This window comes from Carassius gibelio, chromosome A17, assembly GCF_023724105.1.
Source record: "Carassius gibelio isolate Cgi1373 ecotype wild population from Czech Republic chromosome A17, carGib1.2-hapl.c, whole genome shotgun sequence".
Taxonomy (NCBI): domain Eukaryota; kingdom Metazoa; phylum Chordata; class Actinopteri; order Cypriniformes; family Cyprinidae; genus Carassius; species Carassius gibelio.
The window spans coordinates 21,980,788-21,997,971 of NC_068387.1; positions in this window are offsets into that span (position 1 = coordinate 21,980,788).

Below are 17,184 nucleotides of genomic sequence, written 5' to 3' on the forward strand. Positions count from 1 at the left end.
GTTGTCTTGGCTTCCCCGGCTGTCTTCAAGAAAGTCATCCTTGAGTACTGAGTCTTGTATCTGTTTTGATACATCACAGTCTGTCTGTGAGGAGCTCTGAGGGCAGGTCTCTTCCGGGATGGTGTCCATCAGCAGTGCTTTTTGTGGCTGCATGGTGTTATCAGTTGGGAGTGGTCCACTGATGAACGACTGAACTTGGAGTCTTCAAAGTGTTTGAAAGAGTTCACTGAAGTCCTTCTTAAGGATGTTTGACTGCTTTTTGAGAGTATCATTCTTCCCCACATGGATTGATAATTAGATTTGTAGTCTTGTGCTTCATTTTCTGAAGTTCCTTGTTCACATAAGAGACCGTTGCTTGAGGAAGGCAGCATGTTATTGTAGTCCTGCTACGGATGTTTCTGATAATAGAGTCACCCACTATCAGTGTCCTAGGCTCGGCTACGCTCTGAGCTGAATGTCACTGTCTGTTAGTAACGGTGTTAGCTGCTAATCACATTTGGGGATTCCTCACCCGCATTCATTAATTCTTCAAATCTGTTTTCAAGATGTATAGTGGGAGGTAGAATACTGGTATTTACAAGCCTTGTCATAGTTGAATCTGGGGTAGAGAAAGCTACGGCAGCAATACGAGAAACTCATGACAATCTGATGTCTTGTGTTCCTCTGGGTCTTGCACCCTGTTTGTGCCATCGATTAGTGTGATGATCCGTTTCGGCTTGTTCCTCTACACTTGGTACAAACTGTTGAGATTCAGAAGATTCATGGGACTCACCGGCTGTATGCTGAGAGGGTCCATGACGACAGTCTGCTGAGTGTTTCGCCTGTTTTGGAAGTCCAGCAAGTAACTTTGTTTCAAGAATCACAATTCTTTGTAGAAGTTTGCAGCAGTTCATGCAACAAGTAGATCCAACAGGAGGCATTTTCTCTCTCTTCCATTTGAATGTAGGCAGTTGTTTTCCCATCTCCAGAATGTAAGCTGCTGGCAGTGGGAGGCAAAGTCTTCTTTTGTAGTATTATTCCAGTCAAAAAAAGTTTTTAGTTTTAGCGTTTGTGCCAAAAATATTTTGTTTGAGCACTGTGCTGATCTGCTGAAGTAAAAAATCGTAGAAAAATCTGAGAAAAGTACAGAAATAATAAGCGAAGTGCAGAACAGTAGGCTAGAACGTCCGAACGGTAGCAAAGCCAGAACCGCAACAAACTCAACTTTAACATGCATCTGTTCGATTGTGATGCATTGCTCACTGACATGCTTGCGCACAAATCATGGCCACACACTAGCTCATAAGGATCTACAATCATAATTATAATAAGTTAATAAGAATGCTTAAATTAGTTCTAGGCTTGTAGACAGTTATATATGAAGAGTTCAGATGGAAAGAGCGATCCAATATTTTCTCATCTTCCTATGTTTATGTTCAGTATTTCACTTTATTGGGAAAGAAAAGAAACTGTTTATTGCTATTAAAGTGAAATTAAACGGTACTAGGTTTTTGCAGCTGAATTTTACATCTAAAATCAATTTGCACTATTTGAAAATAATATTTTCTTTTAAAATGTGCACTCTCACTCTTATTCGTATGTTTAATAGTCGAAAACGCAAATGTCTATTGTCACATTTATTTTATGTTTTACATGAATCATTAACCTATCGCATTTTTTCAATTCAAAAGGGCGAAATTTCATAAAAGGTTGAGTAGTTTGCATCTCTAGATAGTCTATTATGTTTGGTCGCTGAACATTTCAATCATAAAACAGTTCTCTAATACCGTAGGCTACTGCTTACATTTTTCCACAAACTCTAGTTATGTTGTGACAGTAAGACCCACATTCTTTGATATGATTGGCCATCTCGACCACTGAGGCAGACCAGCCTAGAGCCTTGCACGGACCTCAAATTTAAGCCCTATCCCTAGACCTAGATTTTTTTTTTAATGGCCAAGCGGCCAGTGCCAGACAGTGAACCTATGGATCAGTTTAGCCTTCTTAAATCATCACGACTTGCCTAAAATAAAATCTATAGATATATAAAACAGTTCAAGTATTTTTAAAAATTAAACCTAGATAAATGTGCGCTATATCCAGTAGTTTGTGCGGAGAGTGCAAGCAAAAGCGTGCTGGCCAGTGCAATCACTTGCATTTTTTTCAGTGGATATGCAGTAATTTTTGCTCATAAAGGTAAGAGTAATACATCATTCGTAACTGTAAATTGTCTACTTTTATTTGTGTGCAATCACATTATCAACAAATCGTTGTGCTTTTATAAAAAAAAAAGAAAATAGTCATGATGCGCTTTCTACCGTCTCGTCTTGAACAGGAGCACTTAACAAAAATGAACCAAAGCTCAGTGAATACATGACTCACGGACGTGACAAATATATCTATAGAAAACTTTAAAAGACTACTTAACAAAATACAACACATCAGAAACAAAAACTCATTCATTATAAAGATAATCCATAAAGATGAACTTTTCTCTTAAGGCTTGTAAAATTAAGAGTTGGCGAGTCAGGATTAGCAACATCATCCTTGCTACACCAACTCAGAAAACTATTTATTAGTAAATAATTCAATCTCATTCCTATTTACCCCATGACTCATTTATGGTAATAATTTTTTGAAGATGCTTTATGTCAAGCTTAAGCCTATTGCGTGCATTTAAAAGCAGAACACTGTGATGCTGCGGGACACTTAACACTGTTAAGCCGCTATTGACAGTCATGTTAGCACGGTCTCGTGTTGTTTCCCTCAGTGCGGCAATTTTTTCATCACTAATTGATGGATGTCTTAAATATAAAAATAAGGAGAAGCCTTAAACAGGCCTAAGGACAGCCCGCATCTGAACTATGTTGTGGAAATTGGCCCGAAACCCGGCCTGGAGTGTAAAAAAAGTCAGGGTGAAATGCAGGGCTCTAGACCATTTAAAAGTTAAACTTTATAACTTTTTGTCGTCCTATCAACAAACAGCTTTACTCATTCTTATACTTAGAGTCTTGTACTGTCTATCCGCTATGACTATTTTAGTCTACCAAAGGACAAGATGGGTGGAAAAAATAGTAATAAAAATGAGATATAAATGACATAAAATGCAGGCGAGGCCCTCTAGAGGTGTGAGGCCTAGTGAAGTTGCACACTTTGCACAGCCCTTGCGACGTTACTGTGCACCAGACAGGGTGGGTGGAGGTGGCAGGAAAAAAAGAAAGATGTTAATAAAATGTATGTTAATGTTTTCAAAACTATTCAGTTCCAATAATGTTGATGTTAAAATGTAATTATTTTGTAAATGTTCTGTTCCATGTTAAATGTAAATGATACAACATGTGAATAAATAAATCATATTTGTTATAATCCAGTTCATCTCTTAGTCATTTTTCTGATAAAACCACAAAACATTTGTGTATTCCATTTTCAGACAGTCTGACGTTAGATTCTGACGTCAAAAAGATTTTCATTTTCATCCAAAATGCAACGTCTGACCAACGTAGCAGACTGACGTCAGTCTGACGTTGGGTTCAGACGTCAACCAGATTTTCATTTTGATCCAAAATGCAATATCTGACTAACGTTGGAGATTGACGTCTGTCTGACGTTGGGTTCTGACGTCAACCAGATTTTCATCCGAAATGCAACGTCTGACCAACGTAGCAGACTGACGTCAGTCTGACGTTGGGTTCAGACGTCAACCAGATTTTCATTTTGATCTAAAATGCAATATCTGACTAACGTTGGAGATTGACGTCAGTCTGATGTTGGGTTCTGACGTCAACCAGATTTTCATCCGAAATGCAACGTCTGACCAACGTAGCAGACTGACGTCAGTCTGACGTTGGGTTCGGACGTCAACCAGATTTTCATCCGAAATGCAACGTCTGACCAACGTAGCAGACTGACGTCAGTCTGACGTTGGGTTCGGACGTCAACCAGATTTTCATTTTCATCCAATATGCAACGTCTGACCAACGTTAGAGATCGACGTCAGCCTGACGTTGGGTTCTGACCTAAACCAGATTTTCATTTTCATCCAAAATTCAACGTCTGACCAACGTTGGAGATCGACGTCAGCCTGACGTTGGGTTCTGACCTAAACCAGATTTTCATTTTCATCCAATATGCAACGTCTGACCAACGTTAGAGATCGACGTCAGCCTGACATTGGGTTCTGACGTCAACCAGATTTTAATTTTCATCCAAAATGCAACGTCTAACCAACGTTAGAAATCGGCGTCAGCTTGACGTTGGGTTCTGACGTCAACCAGATTTTCATTTTCATTCAAAATGCAACGTCTGACCAACGTTGGAGATCGACGTCAGCCTGACGTTGGGTTCTGACGTCAACCAGATTTTCATTTTCATCCAAAATTCAACGTCTGACCAACGTTGGAGATCGACGTCAGCCTGACGTTGGGTTCTGACGTCAACCAGATTTTCATTTTCATCCAAAATGCAACGTCTAACCAACGTTAGAAATCGACGTCAGCCTGACGTTGGGTTCTGACGTCAACCAGATTTTCATTTTCATCCAAAATGCAACGTCTAACCAACGTTAGAAATCGACGTCAGCCTGACGTTGGGTTCTGACGTCAACCAGATTTTCATTTTCATCCAAAATTCAACGTCTGACCAACGTTAGAAATCGACGTCAGTCTGACGTTGGGTTCTGACGTCAACCAGATTTTCATTTTCATCCAAAATTCAACGTCTGACCAACGTTGGAGATCGACGTCATCCTGACGTTGGGTTCTGACGTCAACCAGATTTTCATTTCCATCCAAAATTCAACGTCTGACCAACGTTGGAGATCGACGTCAGCCTGACGTTGGGTTCTGACGTCAACCAGATTTTCATATTCATCCAAAATTCAACGTCTGACCAACGTTGGAGATCGACGTCAATATGACGCTGGGTTCTGTCGTCAACCCGATTTTCATTTTCAACCAAATTACAACGTCTGACCAACGTTGGGATCCAATGTCAGCATGACGTTATATTGACGTCCGGTGCCTGCTGGGACAATACACGTTATATAGCCTGCAAAAGGTGATGATAGCATATAATGCACTGCACTTGCCTCAGATGGGGACAAAACACAGATTTCCTCATTCGCCGGCCAAAGACCTTGTTAACTAACCTAATGTTAAACGCACGTGTCTGATACAACACAAACACTGACGACACAGTGTTGTTTAATTTTTGATTTTGGTTAATTTTGATTTTTTTTTTCATATTGTGTGTATTTGGTTGCTTAAACTCAACAAACTACGAAAAATAACTCTTATACTCGTGAGCTTTGGATGTGACTGCAAGGGCACATAGCCTAATACAGCATGTGGAGCGCGTGTGTACCGAATGGCTTAAAATACTTAAACTGTGTGCAAATTATAAATTTTTGTGACAATGCAACAATTACCCATTTAGTCAAGTCAAGTGACAGTTCTGTTAGATGTCCCAATCGAAATACGAGTGAGTCTTGTATTGCAGCGTGCAGCTGGTCGCTGCAGTGCAGTGCAAGATGCGCTGATGTGAAGCTCGCTCTGAGAGAGTTTATGGTCTCGAACAGTGTTGGGAACGTTACTTTAAAAAAGTAATTAGTTATAGTTACTCACTACTTGTTCCAAAAAGTAACTGAGTTAGTAACTGAATTACTCTATAATAAAAGTAACTCGTTACCAGGGAAAGTAACTATTTGCGTTACTGTAAAAAAAAAAAATATATTATTATTTTTTTATTATTATTATTATTATTTTTTTTTTTTTGCAGTTTTCACAAGTCAGTTGAAATGAGTAGAACAGACAGGTGTTCGTACATAACTTTCGATATTTATTGCACGTCAAAAGACAGCAAGAGTTTTATCCTGCAATTCAAATAATATCTTTGTAAGAAAAGTGTTTTTGGCCACTAGCTTTGTAGATACGTGTCACACATTACATGTACACATTACATGCACGTTCTTGCCTTTGACCACAATGAATTTGAAGTAGCGCTTATATCTCCAACTTGAAAATGCCAACTTTTCATCGGATTGCTCATGACTCACCATTTCTGCTACTGCTGTGAATCTCTGTTTAGCTGTTGCGTGTGTGTTTGTGTGTGTGTTTGGCGCCGCTGGCACTTGTGCCTGCATGTGTGTAAAAACACTGGGTCTGATTGGCTACCATGAAACACATGACTCTGCCTTAGCCAATCATAATCGCTTATCTCGTTTTTAACCCACCGCCACAGTCGCTGTGGGTGAGCCAGGGGTGCGTTCGGATTGCATAGTAACGCACCGCATTTAACTTTCAGTAATGGTAACGGCGTTGTAACGACGGGAAAAGTAATAAGTTAGATTACCCCGTTACTGAAAAAATAACGTCGTTACCTAACGCCGTTCTTTTATACGCCGTTATTCCAAACACTGGTCTCGAATGACTGATTGAATCTTGTTAGTGTAGATTTTTTTATTTATTCAAACCTACAAGCTATGTTGAATAAATGCAGGGATTTACCTCATTATAAACTTGAAAGCTGCAAAAATGATTAAAACCACAGAAATGTGGCCTAATTAAATATAACTATTAAACAGATTTTAAAAAAAAATAAATCGCAAGGAATTTTCATGACCTTACAGACCTAAAATGCAACTGATGCACACTCTTAAGATCGCTTAAACTGGTCCAGCAAATGTGATTGCGCGAATGTTCCGTTACCTCTCCCTCCTGCAATCACATACTGGATCCGTTACCCCCCGCTTTGTTCCGGGACCTCGCAATTTACAAATTAAGCACTGGTTGCTAGGTGGCGTAGTGCTTGTCGTTTGTTGTTTCTCTAATCACGAATGCAGACATGGTTTTATGTTTACGCAGTGTGATGCAACACAATGCATAAAAACAGAGTATAAGTCATTATAATCCATGGTTATGTCCCTATTGGATGCAACAAATGGCTCGTTTGTCATGGGTTTTATTGTTTTTGTCTTATAGCACCAGTGTTCTGACCAGGACATGCATCACAGTATGACAAGGGGCGCAACATTTCCATCTCACTTTTGGCATTCGACCAATCACAATGCCCTGGATAGCTGGCCAGTCAGAGCACACCTCGCTTTTCAGACTGATGAGCTTTGTAAAAAACAATGTGTATTAGAAATGTGGGTGCACAAAGGGGGAACAATAATGTACATTGGAAAATAATGTGCTTTTTTCTACCCCTAAACCGCATAAACACATTTTATGACACACCAAATAAAATATTATATTATTTTTAGCAACATGGAGCATGGCATTATAATTATGGCATCATACTTTGATTTTAAAAAGACAAACAGGCATTCTATAATCTGGCTCAGGAGGTCTGGATGAAAGTATGTCAAGTGTTTGTCCAGGATGTATTATGTCCCATAAGCCGTGATGTCTCAGTTATGATGAGCCAGTGTTTCTGGGAAAGCTTACTCTGTCTGTAGCTGGCTGCCTTGGTAAGAAATTGCTAGAACGTGTGAATTTGCTCTGAAATGCTCAGCAGTGACTCATGAGCTGTTCATCTTGTGAATGTAAGCAGACACTGAAACCTCATAATGGCATGCAGATGTTTGAGATAAACCAGCATCCCTCCTTTCTGACCAGAATTTGATGGTGATCTTGAATGGTAAGTAGTGGTTTTTGCCCGATCTTCTTGAATGTGACATGTCTTGTCAACAGCACAGAACAATCCAATACAGCTCCAATATATAAAATGGAAGGACATTCTTTTCAACAAAATAAAATACACAATTGACAATTGACACAATTAGCTCAGCCTGCAATGTACCTCCCTAATTAAAGAGTTCCAAAACTACCCTCATCATGGATTAATTCAGTGTTCTGCCATTCCACATTCCATGGAACAAACAAAACCTGTTTTATGACTCTCAATTTACAATAAGTGCAATTCCAGAGATGGGCTACAGGTCATTACTGTGGCTCTTAGAAATCAATGAACAGTTTTGCCACCACTGAAGGAGTGAGCCATGGAATGGCTGCTCCTTGAATATGTATCTGGTTAGCGTTGCAAGGCAGAGGATGAAATCAACTAGTGCACGAAAGCCTGTAAATCACACTGTTAAAACTTAATTAGCTTCAAATTAGAATATCATGTGTATTTAATCGTTTTGGCCAAAGGGTTGTCTGGGGAATGTTTGCCACTTAATTTTTTATTGTTTATGTTTATTCCTATTGATAAATGTATTGTTATTATTAGTTATATATATATATATATATATATATATATATATATATATATATATATATATATATATATATTTATTTATTTATAGCTAATCACAAACAATACAATGGAGTGTATATCAGACTTCACAAGAGACGATCAATTTTTTTTAAAAACATTTCTGGGTTTATTTACTGTCATTCCCTCAGCAGCTGTATTTGAATCTGTTGTAGTGGGAGTATTTATACGACACAGTTAATTCTTGTCAACACTAATAAACCTTCTAATGTCACAATTAGCATTTCAGCGTTTCTCAGACAGCATTAAAAACTACTGATTGATTCATTAAGCGAGTAAGCTGGCTACCTAACATAAATAATCACACTCACCCTCTTAATTGAAGTGCTTGTAATCTGAAGCATAAAACATTAAAAGGGACACCCTGCGGTCTCATGGACTTCAGGAACATTTATTTGATTGTTAATGGAAGACCATGAGTCCACACAATGGAACTGTTAAACTGATAAATTATTAATTCACTTTAAAAGACTTTTTTCAAAAACTATGCACTGTGTAAACTTTATTTATTTTGTAATACTCTTTATTTCATATTTATTTATTGCAACCAACACAGTGTCAGTCAAAGCAGATCATTCTGCTCACACTCTAAATTGATAACTTCTTCCACCAGCTTACGGAACAAAAATCTATTGGAATATATCGGAAAATATAATGTTATATTAAATAATACATTTTCATATACTCATGCTTATATTTTTCAATATATGCATCTTTATTAAAACACATTTCTATACATTGCTATTTCATGAGTTAATGCATGGGTTTGCAAAAAGCTGAACACATATACAGTACATGAACCTTTTTTTCACTACTGTTTTCCTATAGTTACATAGTACATATTTTCAAATATATTCATATACACATACAGTGACACATATTTATACCACATTTACATCTATGAATATGCTATGTAATTAAATACATTATATATACATACACACAAATATTTAGATATTAATATCTAACAATATATTTTCCTAATTGTGTATATGAACACGTAAGTCCATATATATAATATATTTCAGTATACATTAATTCATTGAATATATTAATAATTGAAACATAAGGAAATGTATTTTCTTTGCATAACACACATACAGACCTACTCTAATGCATCTTTCTCTTTGATAAGAGATGTGAGAGCTGTAACATTAATAGCTGTAGAAATGCGGTCAGCATACAATCATTCTGTGGACTGACCTTTTGACATCTAATATATGTCTAACATGTCCTAAATATAAATGGCACAGTTTTGAACTAGAATGAGAGGGCTAGATTTACTTTGATTTGGTCTCACAGGTTTAAATGTACAGTATTCTCTCAGATTACAATGTATCAACTGGTGCATTTCACGTGAGGCTTAAATCTTAATACTCTTTATTTTAATCTCTTTAGAAAGACACCTAATGAGCGGTAACACGGCGATAATGACTTCACATCAAATAATATCAGTCAAATATAATCTGCTAAATGATTTTCAGGCTCAACAGCATAGAATATATTTAAAAAAAGTAGTTTATGCCAAAATGAGTGATGGTTGTTTCTATAGGAAAGTATGTGACAGATGGTTTATGAGTGATATGTTTTGCAAGCTGCACTTTGAAAGACATTTTCATAATGATACGTACAGTATAATAAATTGAATGCTTCTCCAATATTTTATATTGAGCTAAAAATAATTTCTATTTATTTGATGTCTAATTTGGTACTTTTTTTGCAGTTCAAGAGTCATCTTTTTTTCTCTTTTTTTTTTCTTCCCATCGGCTCTGGTTGTAGAAGTCACCAGGCACAATTCAGTGAACAATTTTCTGAACGAGTGTCTTCAATATGGTCTCCTTGGTGACCAGTTTATAGTAGCACAAATAATCCGCTCTGAATAGTGAAATGAGATGTATACTAACGGCAGCTTTCTCTCAGCGCTGCCTTGAACATGGGGACTGGCATCCTTTTTCGCTTTTCCCTAACGACTAAATCCTTTCCTTCGCTTTATCGCTGTTTTACAAATTCGTGTCGCTTTTCAAGGTCTGTCGATTAGATACAGAGGGGTATTTTTCCAGTCTTTTGGCGCTTGTGAAAGCAAACATCACGGCTCAGCAGGATAGCTCTAATGAAGATGGTGTTGAGTCTTTGCTGTAATCTTGCAATACGAGTGCGGTTCATTGTTGGTTTCAGCTTTTGTAATAGCTTTTTTTTTTTTTTTTTTTTTATCTTCACAAGCAACTGCTCGCACATACAAACATTAGCATTGTCCCAAAACCCAGTGAACTATATAACATTCTAAGCTATTCTAAATGGGGAAATTACATAGATTTATGTTGTTTTTAAATACAGATATTTATACAATTTCTAAACTAAACCTACCCCTACCTCTCACAGAAAACTTTCTGCATTTTTACAATATTCAATTTTGGTGCAACTTTTTAGGCCGTTAAAAGCTGTTCTCTCTCCCATTTGCTGTCTTTCTCTCTTTTCCTTTCATTTTTTACCGCCCTTTTCTTTTTTCTGGTGTTGGACAGAAGCAAGTGCTTTTCATTTCCCACTGGCAGGTCCAGTGGTGCGGCCACTTTGCTCATCCTCCTGTCGCGCTTTTGACTCATCCTTCAGCATTCCCTCAGCAGAAGCCCAATGTTCTCGCTTCATCTCCATCCTGTCCACACTGACTGATCCAATCAATATTCCTCCATGATAGTCCCAACCACCACACGCTCCAATAGCACTGATATTTCTTTCTCTTTCAACCTTGACATCCTCTAGTTTTGCCAATACGGCTTTGAAGGATCTGCAGAGCGGGTTTGTAGTCATTTGAAAAATGTAACGCTCCTCTAAAAAAGATTCTCTTTAGTTATTATGTTTGTGGTCAAATGTTTAACCATGCTCATCATTGCAGTCTTGCACTCTTTTTTTATAAATCATTCTAAATAAAAGCATGTGCTGAATGCTTTTGATTTTAATTAGATTTTTTTTTTCTAATTCTAGGTAAAACCATAGTAACAAGTTTTAAAAATGCTTGTTAGCAATTACCAAAACTTGTTTATCTGTGAGCGAGACTTAAGACTTAATTAAATTTAGGACTTTTTTTAATTAAATTGCTTAAATATAAGCTTTTTTTTTTTGTGTGTGTGTTGTAAATATAGCCTTTTTTATTAAAAGTCTTGCTGAATTTCCAGTGTATGTAGTTTGGCTTTAGACATGGGCTTTTACATATTTAAATCGATTAAACCCAATGAAATTAAGTTGTGACCTAATATTTAAGGATTGTGTTGCTTTAGTTAATTATATATATATATATAAAAAGTTTTTTTCATTTATATGGTCTTATTTATTGCATGTTTGCTACAAACTAACATGTTATATCGGCACATAGATTATTTTATTAGTAGAAATGTTATTGAAACTGTGATAGTATTGTGATAGTTCAATGCCAAATGAGAGCTGGCTGTTGATTAGGGTGGCACAAATTGAAATGTCAAATTCCCATCTTGACTTCAAAAAAGGTCATTAAATATAAACTCCTCCGAGAGAGCATTTCACAGGTTGTCTGAGGTTTAATATCTCAAATCCTGATCACAAGCTTCACAGCATCTTCCCTGTTCTCATGGGCCTGCTTGATCAAAGATTACGGAGATGAAGAAGTGAAATGCAATAGTTTCATTAAGCCCAGTGCAACGTTTGCTTTCCCAAGACCTTATGAACAGTTAGCTGAAAAAACAACAACAATAACGATTCAGAACATTTACGGTAGCAATCACTCTCAAATCTCACAATTCTGTTCAAACTTTCTAATGTTCAGCGAGATTATAAGGATTGCTTAAAGAAATTCACAGAAACTCATCAACTCAAAATGCAATATTCATTTAAAGCAAGCACCCCCACAATCTCATAGGGTCTCAAGGTATTATGTCAAATTCACAGCAGCATGAAGAAAGCATTATCACAAACAAATTCACATTGCAATGGGTTGAATTAAGACTGATATTGCCTAGTTCACCTGTAATGTACTTTGCATGTACTTTATTTATTTGACATTTGTATGCATTTGACAGTTTTTTTAATCCAAAGCTCATTCAGTGCCTTAGCTTTACCTTGCCAAAAATAATTTGCTCAGTTTACTTTGTCCAAACTTGTTGCCTTAATTCAATCAAGTAATCTGAACTTAACTGTATTTAGTATAATTAATTACAGTAAGTCTTATTTACTAATATATTAAAAGTATTCCCTACTTATTTTGAGTCCTATTTACATAAGCCATTTAAGTTTTGTTAGCTTAATTGGATCTGTGATCTGAAGAGCATTGAGAGGAACTAGACCTAGTTTAAAAATAAATAAATAAACACGGCTGTAATAGCTGTTCATTAACAATGATAAGCAATGCTTCTTAAATCAGAAGAAAAAATAATAATCCCACATTTAGTCACATTAAAACAGTGAAAAGAATGCATACTCACTATACTTTAGCTTACATAGTAAAAAAAAAAAAAAAAAAAAAAAAAAAATGCAATTGCTCATTTGGGGTTAGCGTGAAGGTTAATTGGCTATTTATTGTTTTTAATTTGATGACAATCCCAAACTCCATTCAATGTGATAGTCCACATAAGAATGAAAATTCTCCCATCATTTATCACCCTCATGCTAACATGGATGCATATTACTTTCTTTCTTCAGATAAATACCAACAAAGATTTTCTCACAAACCTTATGAAACGGCACATAAACATTTCTTGTTTTGAATTGTAATCACTTTCCATATTTTTAGATCTGCTTTATACACCCACCAAGCATATAGACCTATCGGATGTTGAGAGAATAAAGAAGGGAAGTAACGTGGAGGTTTGCAGTGAATGTGATCTGAGACATCCGTGTAATGCTTTTGGATTCAGCATATGTGTATTAGAGCAAAGGATTTTATTCTTGATTTCCAGGGCCTTTTAACTGCCTATTTTCCAGAGCAGATCAATAGATGGCACTGTTTTATTTTTCCAGCTGCCCCACTGGTGTCTGATGCAGTCTGTACAGTTTTTTTTTTTTTTTTTTTTGGTTGATTAGCTAAATCAAGCTGCTTCCAGTTTAAAGATCAAGTTTATTTGATGATCTTCTCTTCCTGGAAGTACCTGGGAGTAGCATTTACAGCCAACGTCTGAGATGCTAGATTTGCATTTATTAAAACCAAGTCACAAAAAGTTTAATGCTAATTAAAACCACGCATATATTAGCAGTTGTTATGCTAATTAAAGCCATGCATATATTAGCATGTGTCCACCCATATTTAAACATCAACACCTTTTCAGTGTTCTTTCACTTGAAGAAGGATAGTGTTTCCTACTAGATTAAACTGAGCTCATCCCATCACAGCAGAGGTCATTTGTAAGTTAGTCTTATAGGCAGAGCAGTAAAAACAGTATGTTTAAAGGAATCAAGAATGTGAACAATTTGTAAGTATTGACTCATTTGTTTCCAATTCCAGGCTGTATTATTTTTCTGTAGAACACAAAAGGAGATTTTGAAGGATATAACTCTGTTTTAAAACATACATATTTCATATATCACCATAACGGTAGGCCTTCAGTACTGTATTTCAAGTCTTCTGAAGTGATATTATAGCTTTATGTGAGAACAGACTGAAATTGAAGCCATTTTTGCTGGTAATCTTCCCATCTGCTGTAGCTCACAAAAGTTTCATGATTGTGTTCAGTTCCATAATAGTGCTTTGAAACATGTTCGCCAGGTTTGTTTCGTTCCTCAAAGAAAAGTGTAACACTGGTTCAAAGGAAAATATATGTAAGCCATATATGTATACATGTCATATTTTGTGCAGATTCTTTGTAACTATTTGTGTAATTTACTTTCAATTAAATTTCTTTCTAATTTTATTTTATTTTATTTTTTTTGAAAAGTCTTTCCACTTTAAAATGTCATGTGTATTTCAATATGCTACTTGCTGTTTCTATGTAATTCATTCAGAAATGTACTAACAACCTCTAATTTATTTATTTTTTCTCCCCACTGTACAAAGACAGAAATTGCATTTTCTTGTAAAACATACTACAGTAATCTTTACTTTAATTACAACTTTGAATTAATCTTTTTTAACTGATCAACATAATAAGTATAATTTGTATTTTTGGGCAATTGCAAGAGACCCTATAAGTGGGCAATAAAATGCTATTTGGGTGTAGAATACGGACCCTTCAAAGGCAATAGAGCAGAGCCTTCAAGGCAGTGCTGTGTACAAACATGTCATTTATCCAGTAACTGCATGACATGTGTTGTGTATGTAACCATGACCCTAACAGCAACAGAACAGCATACACATGACAACAGGGATCGCCAGCTCTGCTGATGCACAGCATAAAAGTGTCCCTGAATTGGATGCGCTGGTGTCACAGGGCTATGTTTGTTTGGGCTGGGGGATGCGTGTTGGTAGGAGGAGGTTGTAAGGTTGTGATCTATGTAGATACACGGACACTGAAAGCGGTGATTCAGTCACGCCAGCTGCTCGGCCCGACTCACTCAGAGAATGTGTCAGCAGCTGCGTGAGGTGTCAGCCACACGAAGAGGACTTGCGTCAGCAGTATTTCATGCACATTATGTCACGTTATGTTTTTAGATTGCATTATAAATCAGTTTATGATCGTGCATTTAAGCATTTATTATTCAGACAAACTCCCATATGGGTGAACCGTAAAAGAGTATAATGTGGAAAACCATTTGGTGGGCCCTGAGGACTGTGTTTAGGTCATATGTTTTAGGAAATTTATGGTGATAAACCCTTTCGGCATGTAAATAAGCAACCTGGTTCATTTTTCTTTGGCTACATAACTAAACAATAGCTATAATTTGGTTTGAGTAGAACATGCACGGTTCCTCGCTCCTGAACAGACTGCATCTGGCAATACTGATTTTATTGAATAATCGGGTGGAATAATTATTTATCACTTGAACTGGATATTCTCCACCCCGGTCTTTAAATTGTCTGATTAAATGTGACCACCAGGAGTCATTTCTGAAGGATCGTTACAGTGCAGTTATGATTAAAATGCATGAAATATGTCAGCCTGAATACATCCATCAAATAGAACTCTAAGAGTTATTATCAATATATCACCCTAAAGCCTTTTCCATCCCAATCAGCTATGAAATGTCTCTTGTGTGCTTTTACCACATGCATTATGAGTATGTGTACACGCATTTATGCATGGATACTTGCTCTGATCATTGTATATTGAAAGCATTAAAAGGCACAGGATGGTATCATCAGCATTGTATTACCACTCAAAGCACCCTTTCACGATATCTCAAGTGTATTTTTCCTTTCAATAAAATACACACACTGAATGTGAATTTTTATGTCTGAACTCAAAAGACCCTGTGTAGATGCATGAATGCAAAGACATTTTATTCTCAAGCCCTTTCTGTGTTGTTTTATATGAAGAGCCAAGCATAACCAGAGTCATTTTGTGTAGTGAATGAATTAAGTAATTCAAAATTCTAAAAGTATTTAATGACAAAATGCTGTTGATAATTTTATGCAGTTTGAAGACAAAAAAACGAAATCCAATTTTTTTTTTATCAAATGGAAATCTTAAGTCATTTTGTGTACAACATTCTAAAGAAAACTTCATGCATAAATGTTTACCTGTATGCCGTAAACATTATGGTTAATATATTTTCAGTATGAAAAAAATCACAAAAAAATACCTTTCATTTTTTTAGTTTTTTTTATTTTATGATTCCGTATGTTAGGAAATTAATTTATTCAATTAATTTATTCATTTTCAAATTATATAAAATAAAAAGTCATTTTTTTTCTCTTTCTCTCTCTGGCAGAAACTTCCATAGGATTTAATGTAAGGTGAAAAATAGATAGCAGGTCTCTGTGCTGAAATACGCGCAAACATGCCGCAACTGTTTAGTGGATTCCCTGCTGAGTTTCAGTAGAAAAGAAGGAAAACATAAGCAGTAGAAAACTGCTTGTTCCTCTAGTACAAAAAGAATATGTGAAGAATTGTTAATAATTGAAATTCTCCTAAACCCATAGCTAGTTCTTTCAGCAGGGGGCTCAGGCTTTACTGTTATTTTATTATTTGACTTATTATATATATATATAAAGAAACGAATTATATATATATAACTATTATATATATAACATTTATTAGAGGATCAACCCCATGAGATGAAACATCTCCTTTTCATGGGGGTCCTCAGGATCATGTCCAACAACATAGAACAGAAGAACAACAGAGTCGATACAAATAAATAAATAAATAAATAAATAAATAAATAAATAAATAAATCAATAATAATAATAATAATAAAAACTTAGCACACACATTCCCAGTAGAGTGAATGTGTGTGGAGTACAGTAAACCACAGTGGTTCTCAAACTGTGTAAAAAAAAAGTCAAGGGTTTTAAGAGGGCTATTTGATGTGAGATGTTTGCAAACAACTGATATATATATGTATAACGCTAACGCTATATATATATATATATATTCTTTAGCGTTATCTGACAGTAAACATCTACAGGGCTGTCTTTAGGCTAGGAGGCAAAAGGTTGCCTGAATGTGTGCCGGGGTGAGGAACCTCGAGCTGCTCCCCACCAGCAGAGACAGCATGTCTGCTGTGTATCATTTTGCAAGAATAGATCTGCTAACAACAAACTCTGTGATTATTATATCTTAAGGCTGAGATACTTTCCCAACTGATAAAAACATGATATTACATCAGTGAACAGATCTGGGCATTTGCCCAGGTCTCCAGACCATCAGGAGGCACTGATGAGTTGTGGAAATACTAATACACCGTAACTCTTTGTTTTTGGTTATTCCAGGATCAGAGCAATGTTGAACATTTGTTTGATTGATTTGGCAATAGTATAAATTAGCAAATAATAACAGATAGTTGTGCTCAGTTATGAGGAACACAGAAAAA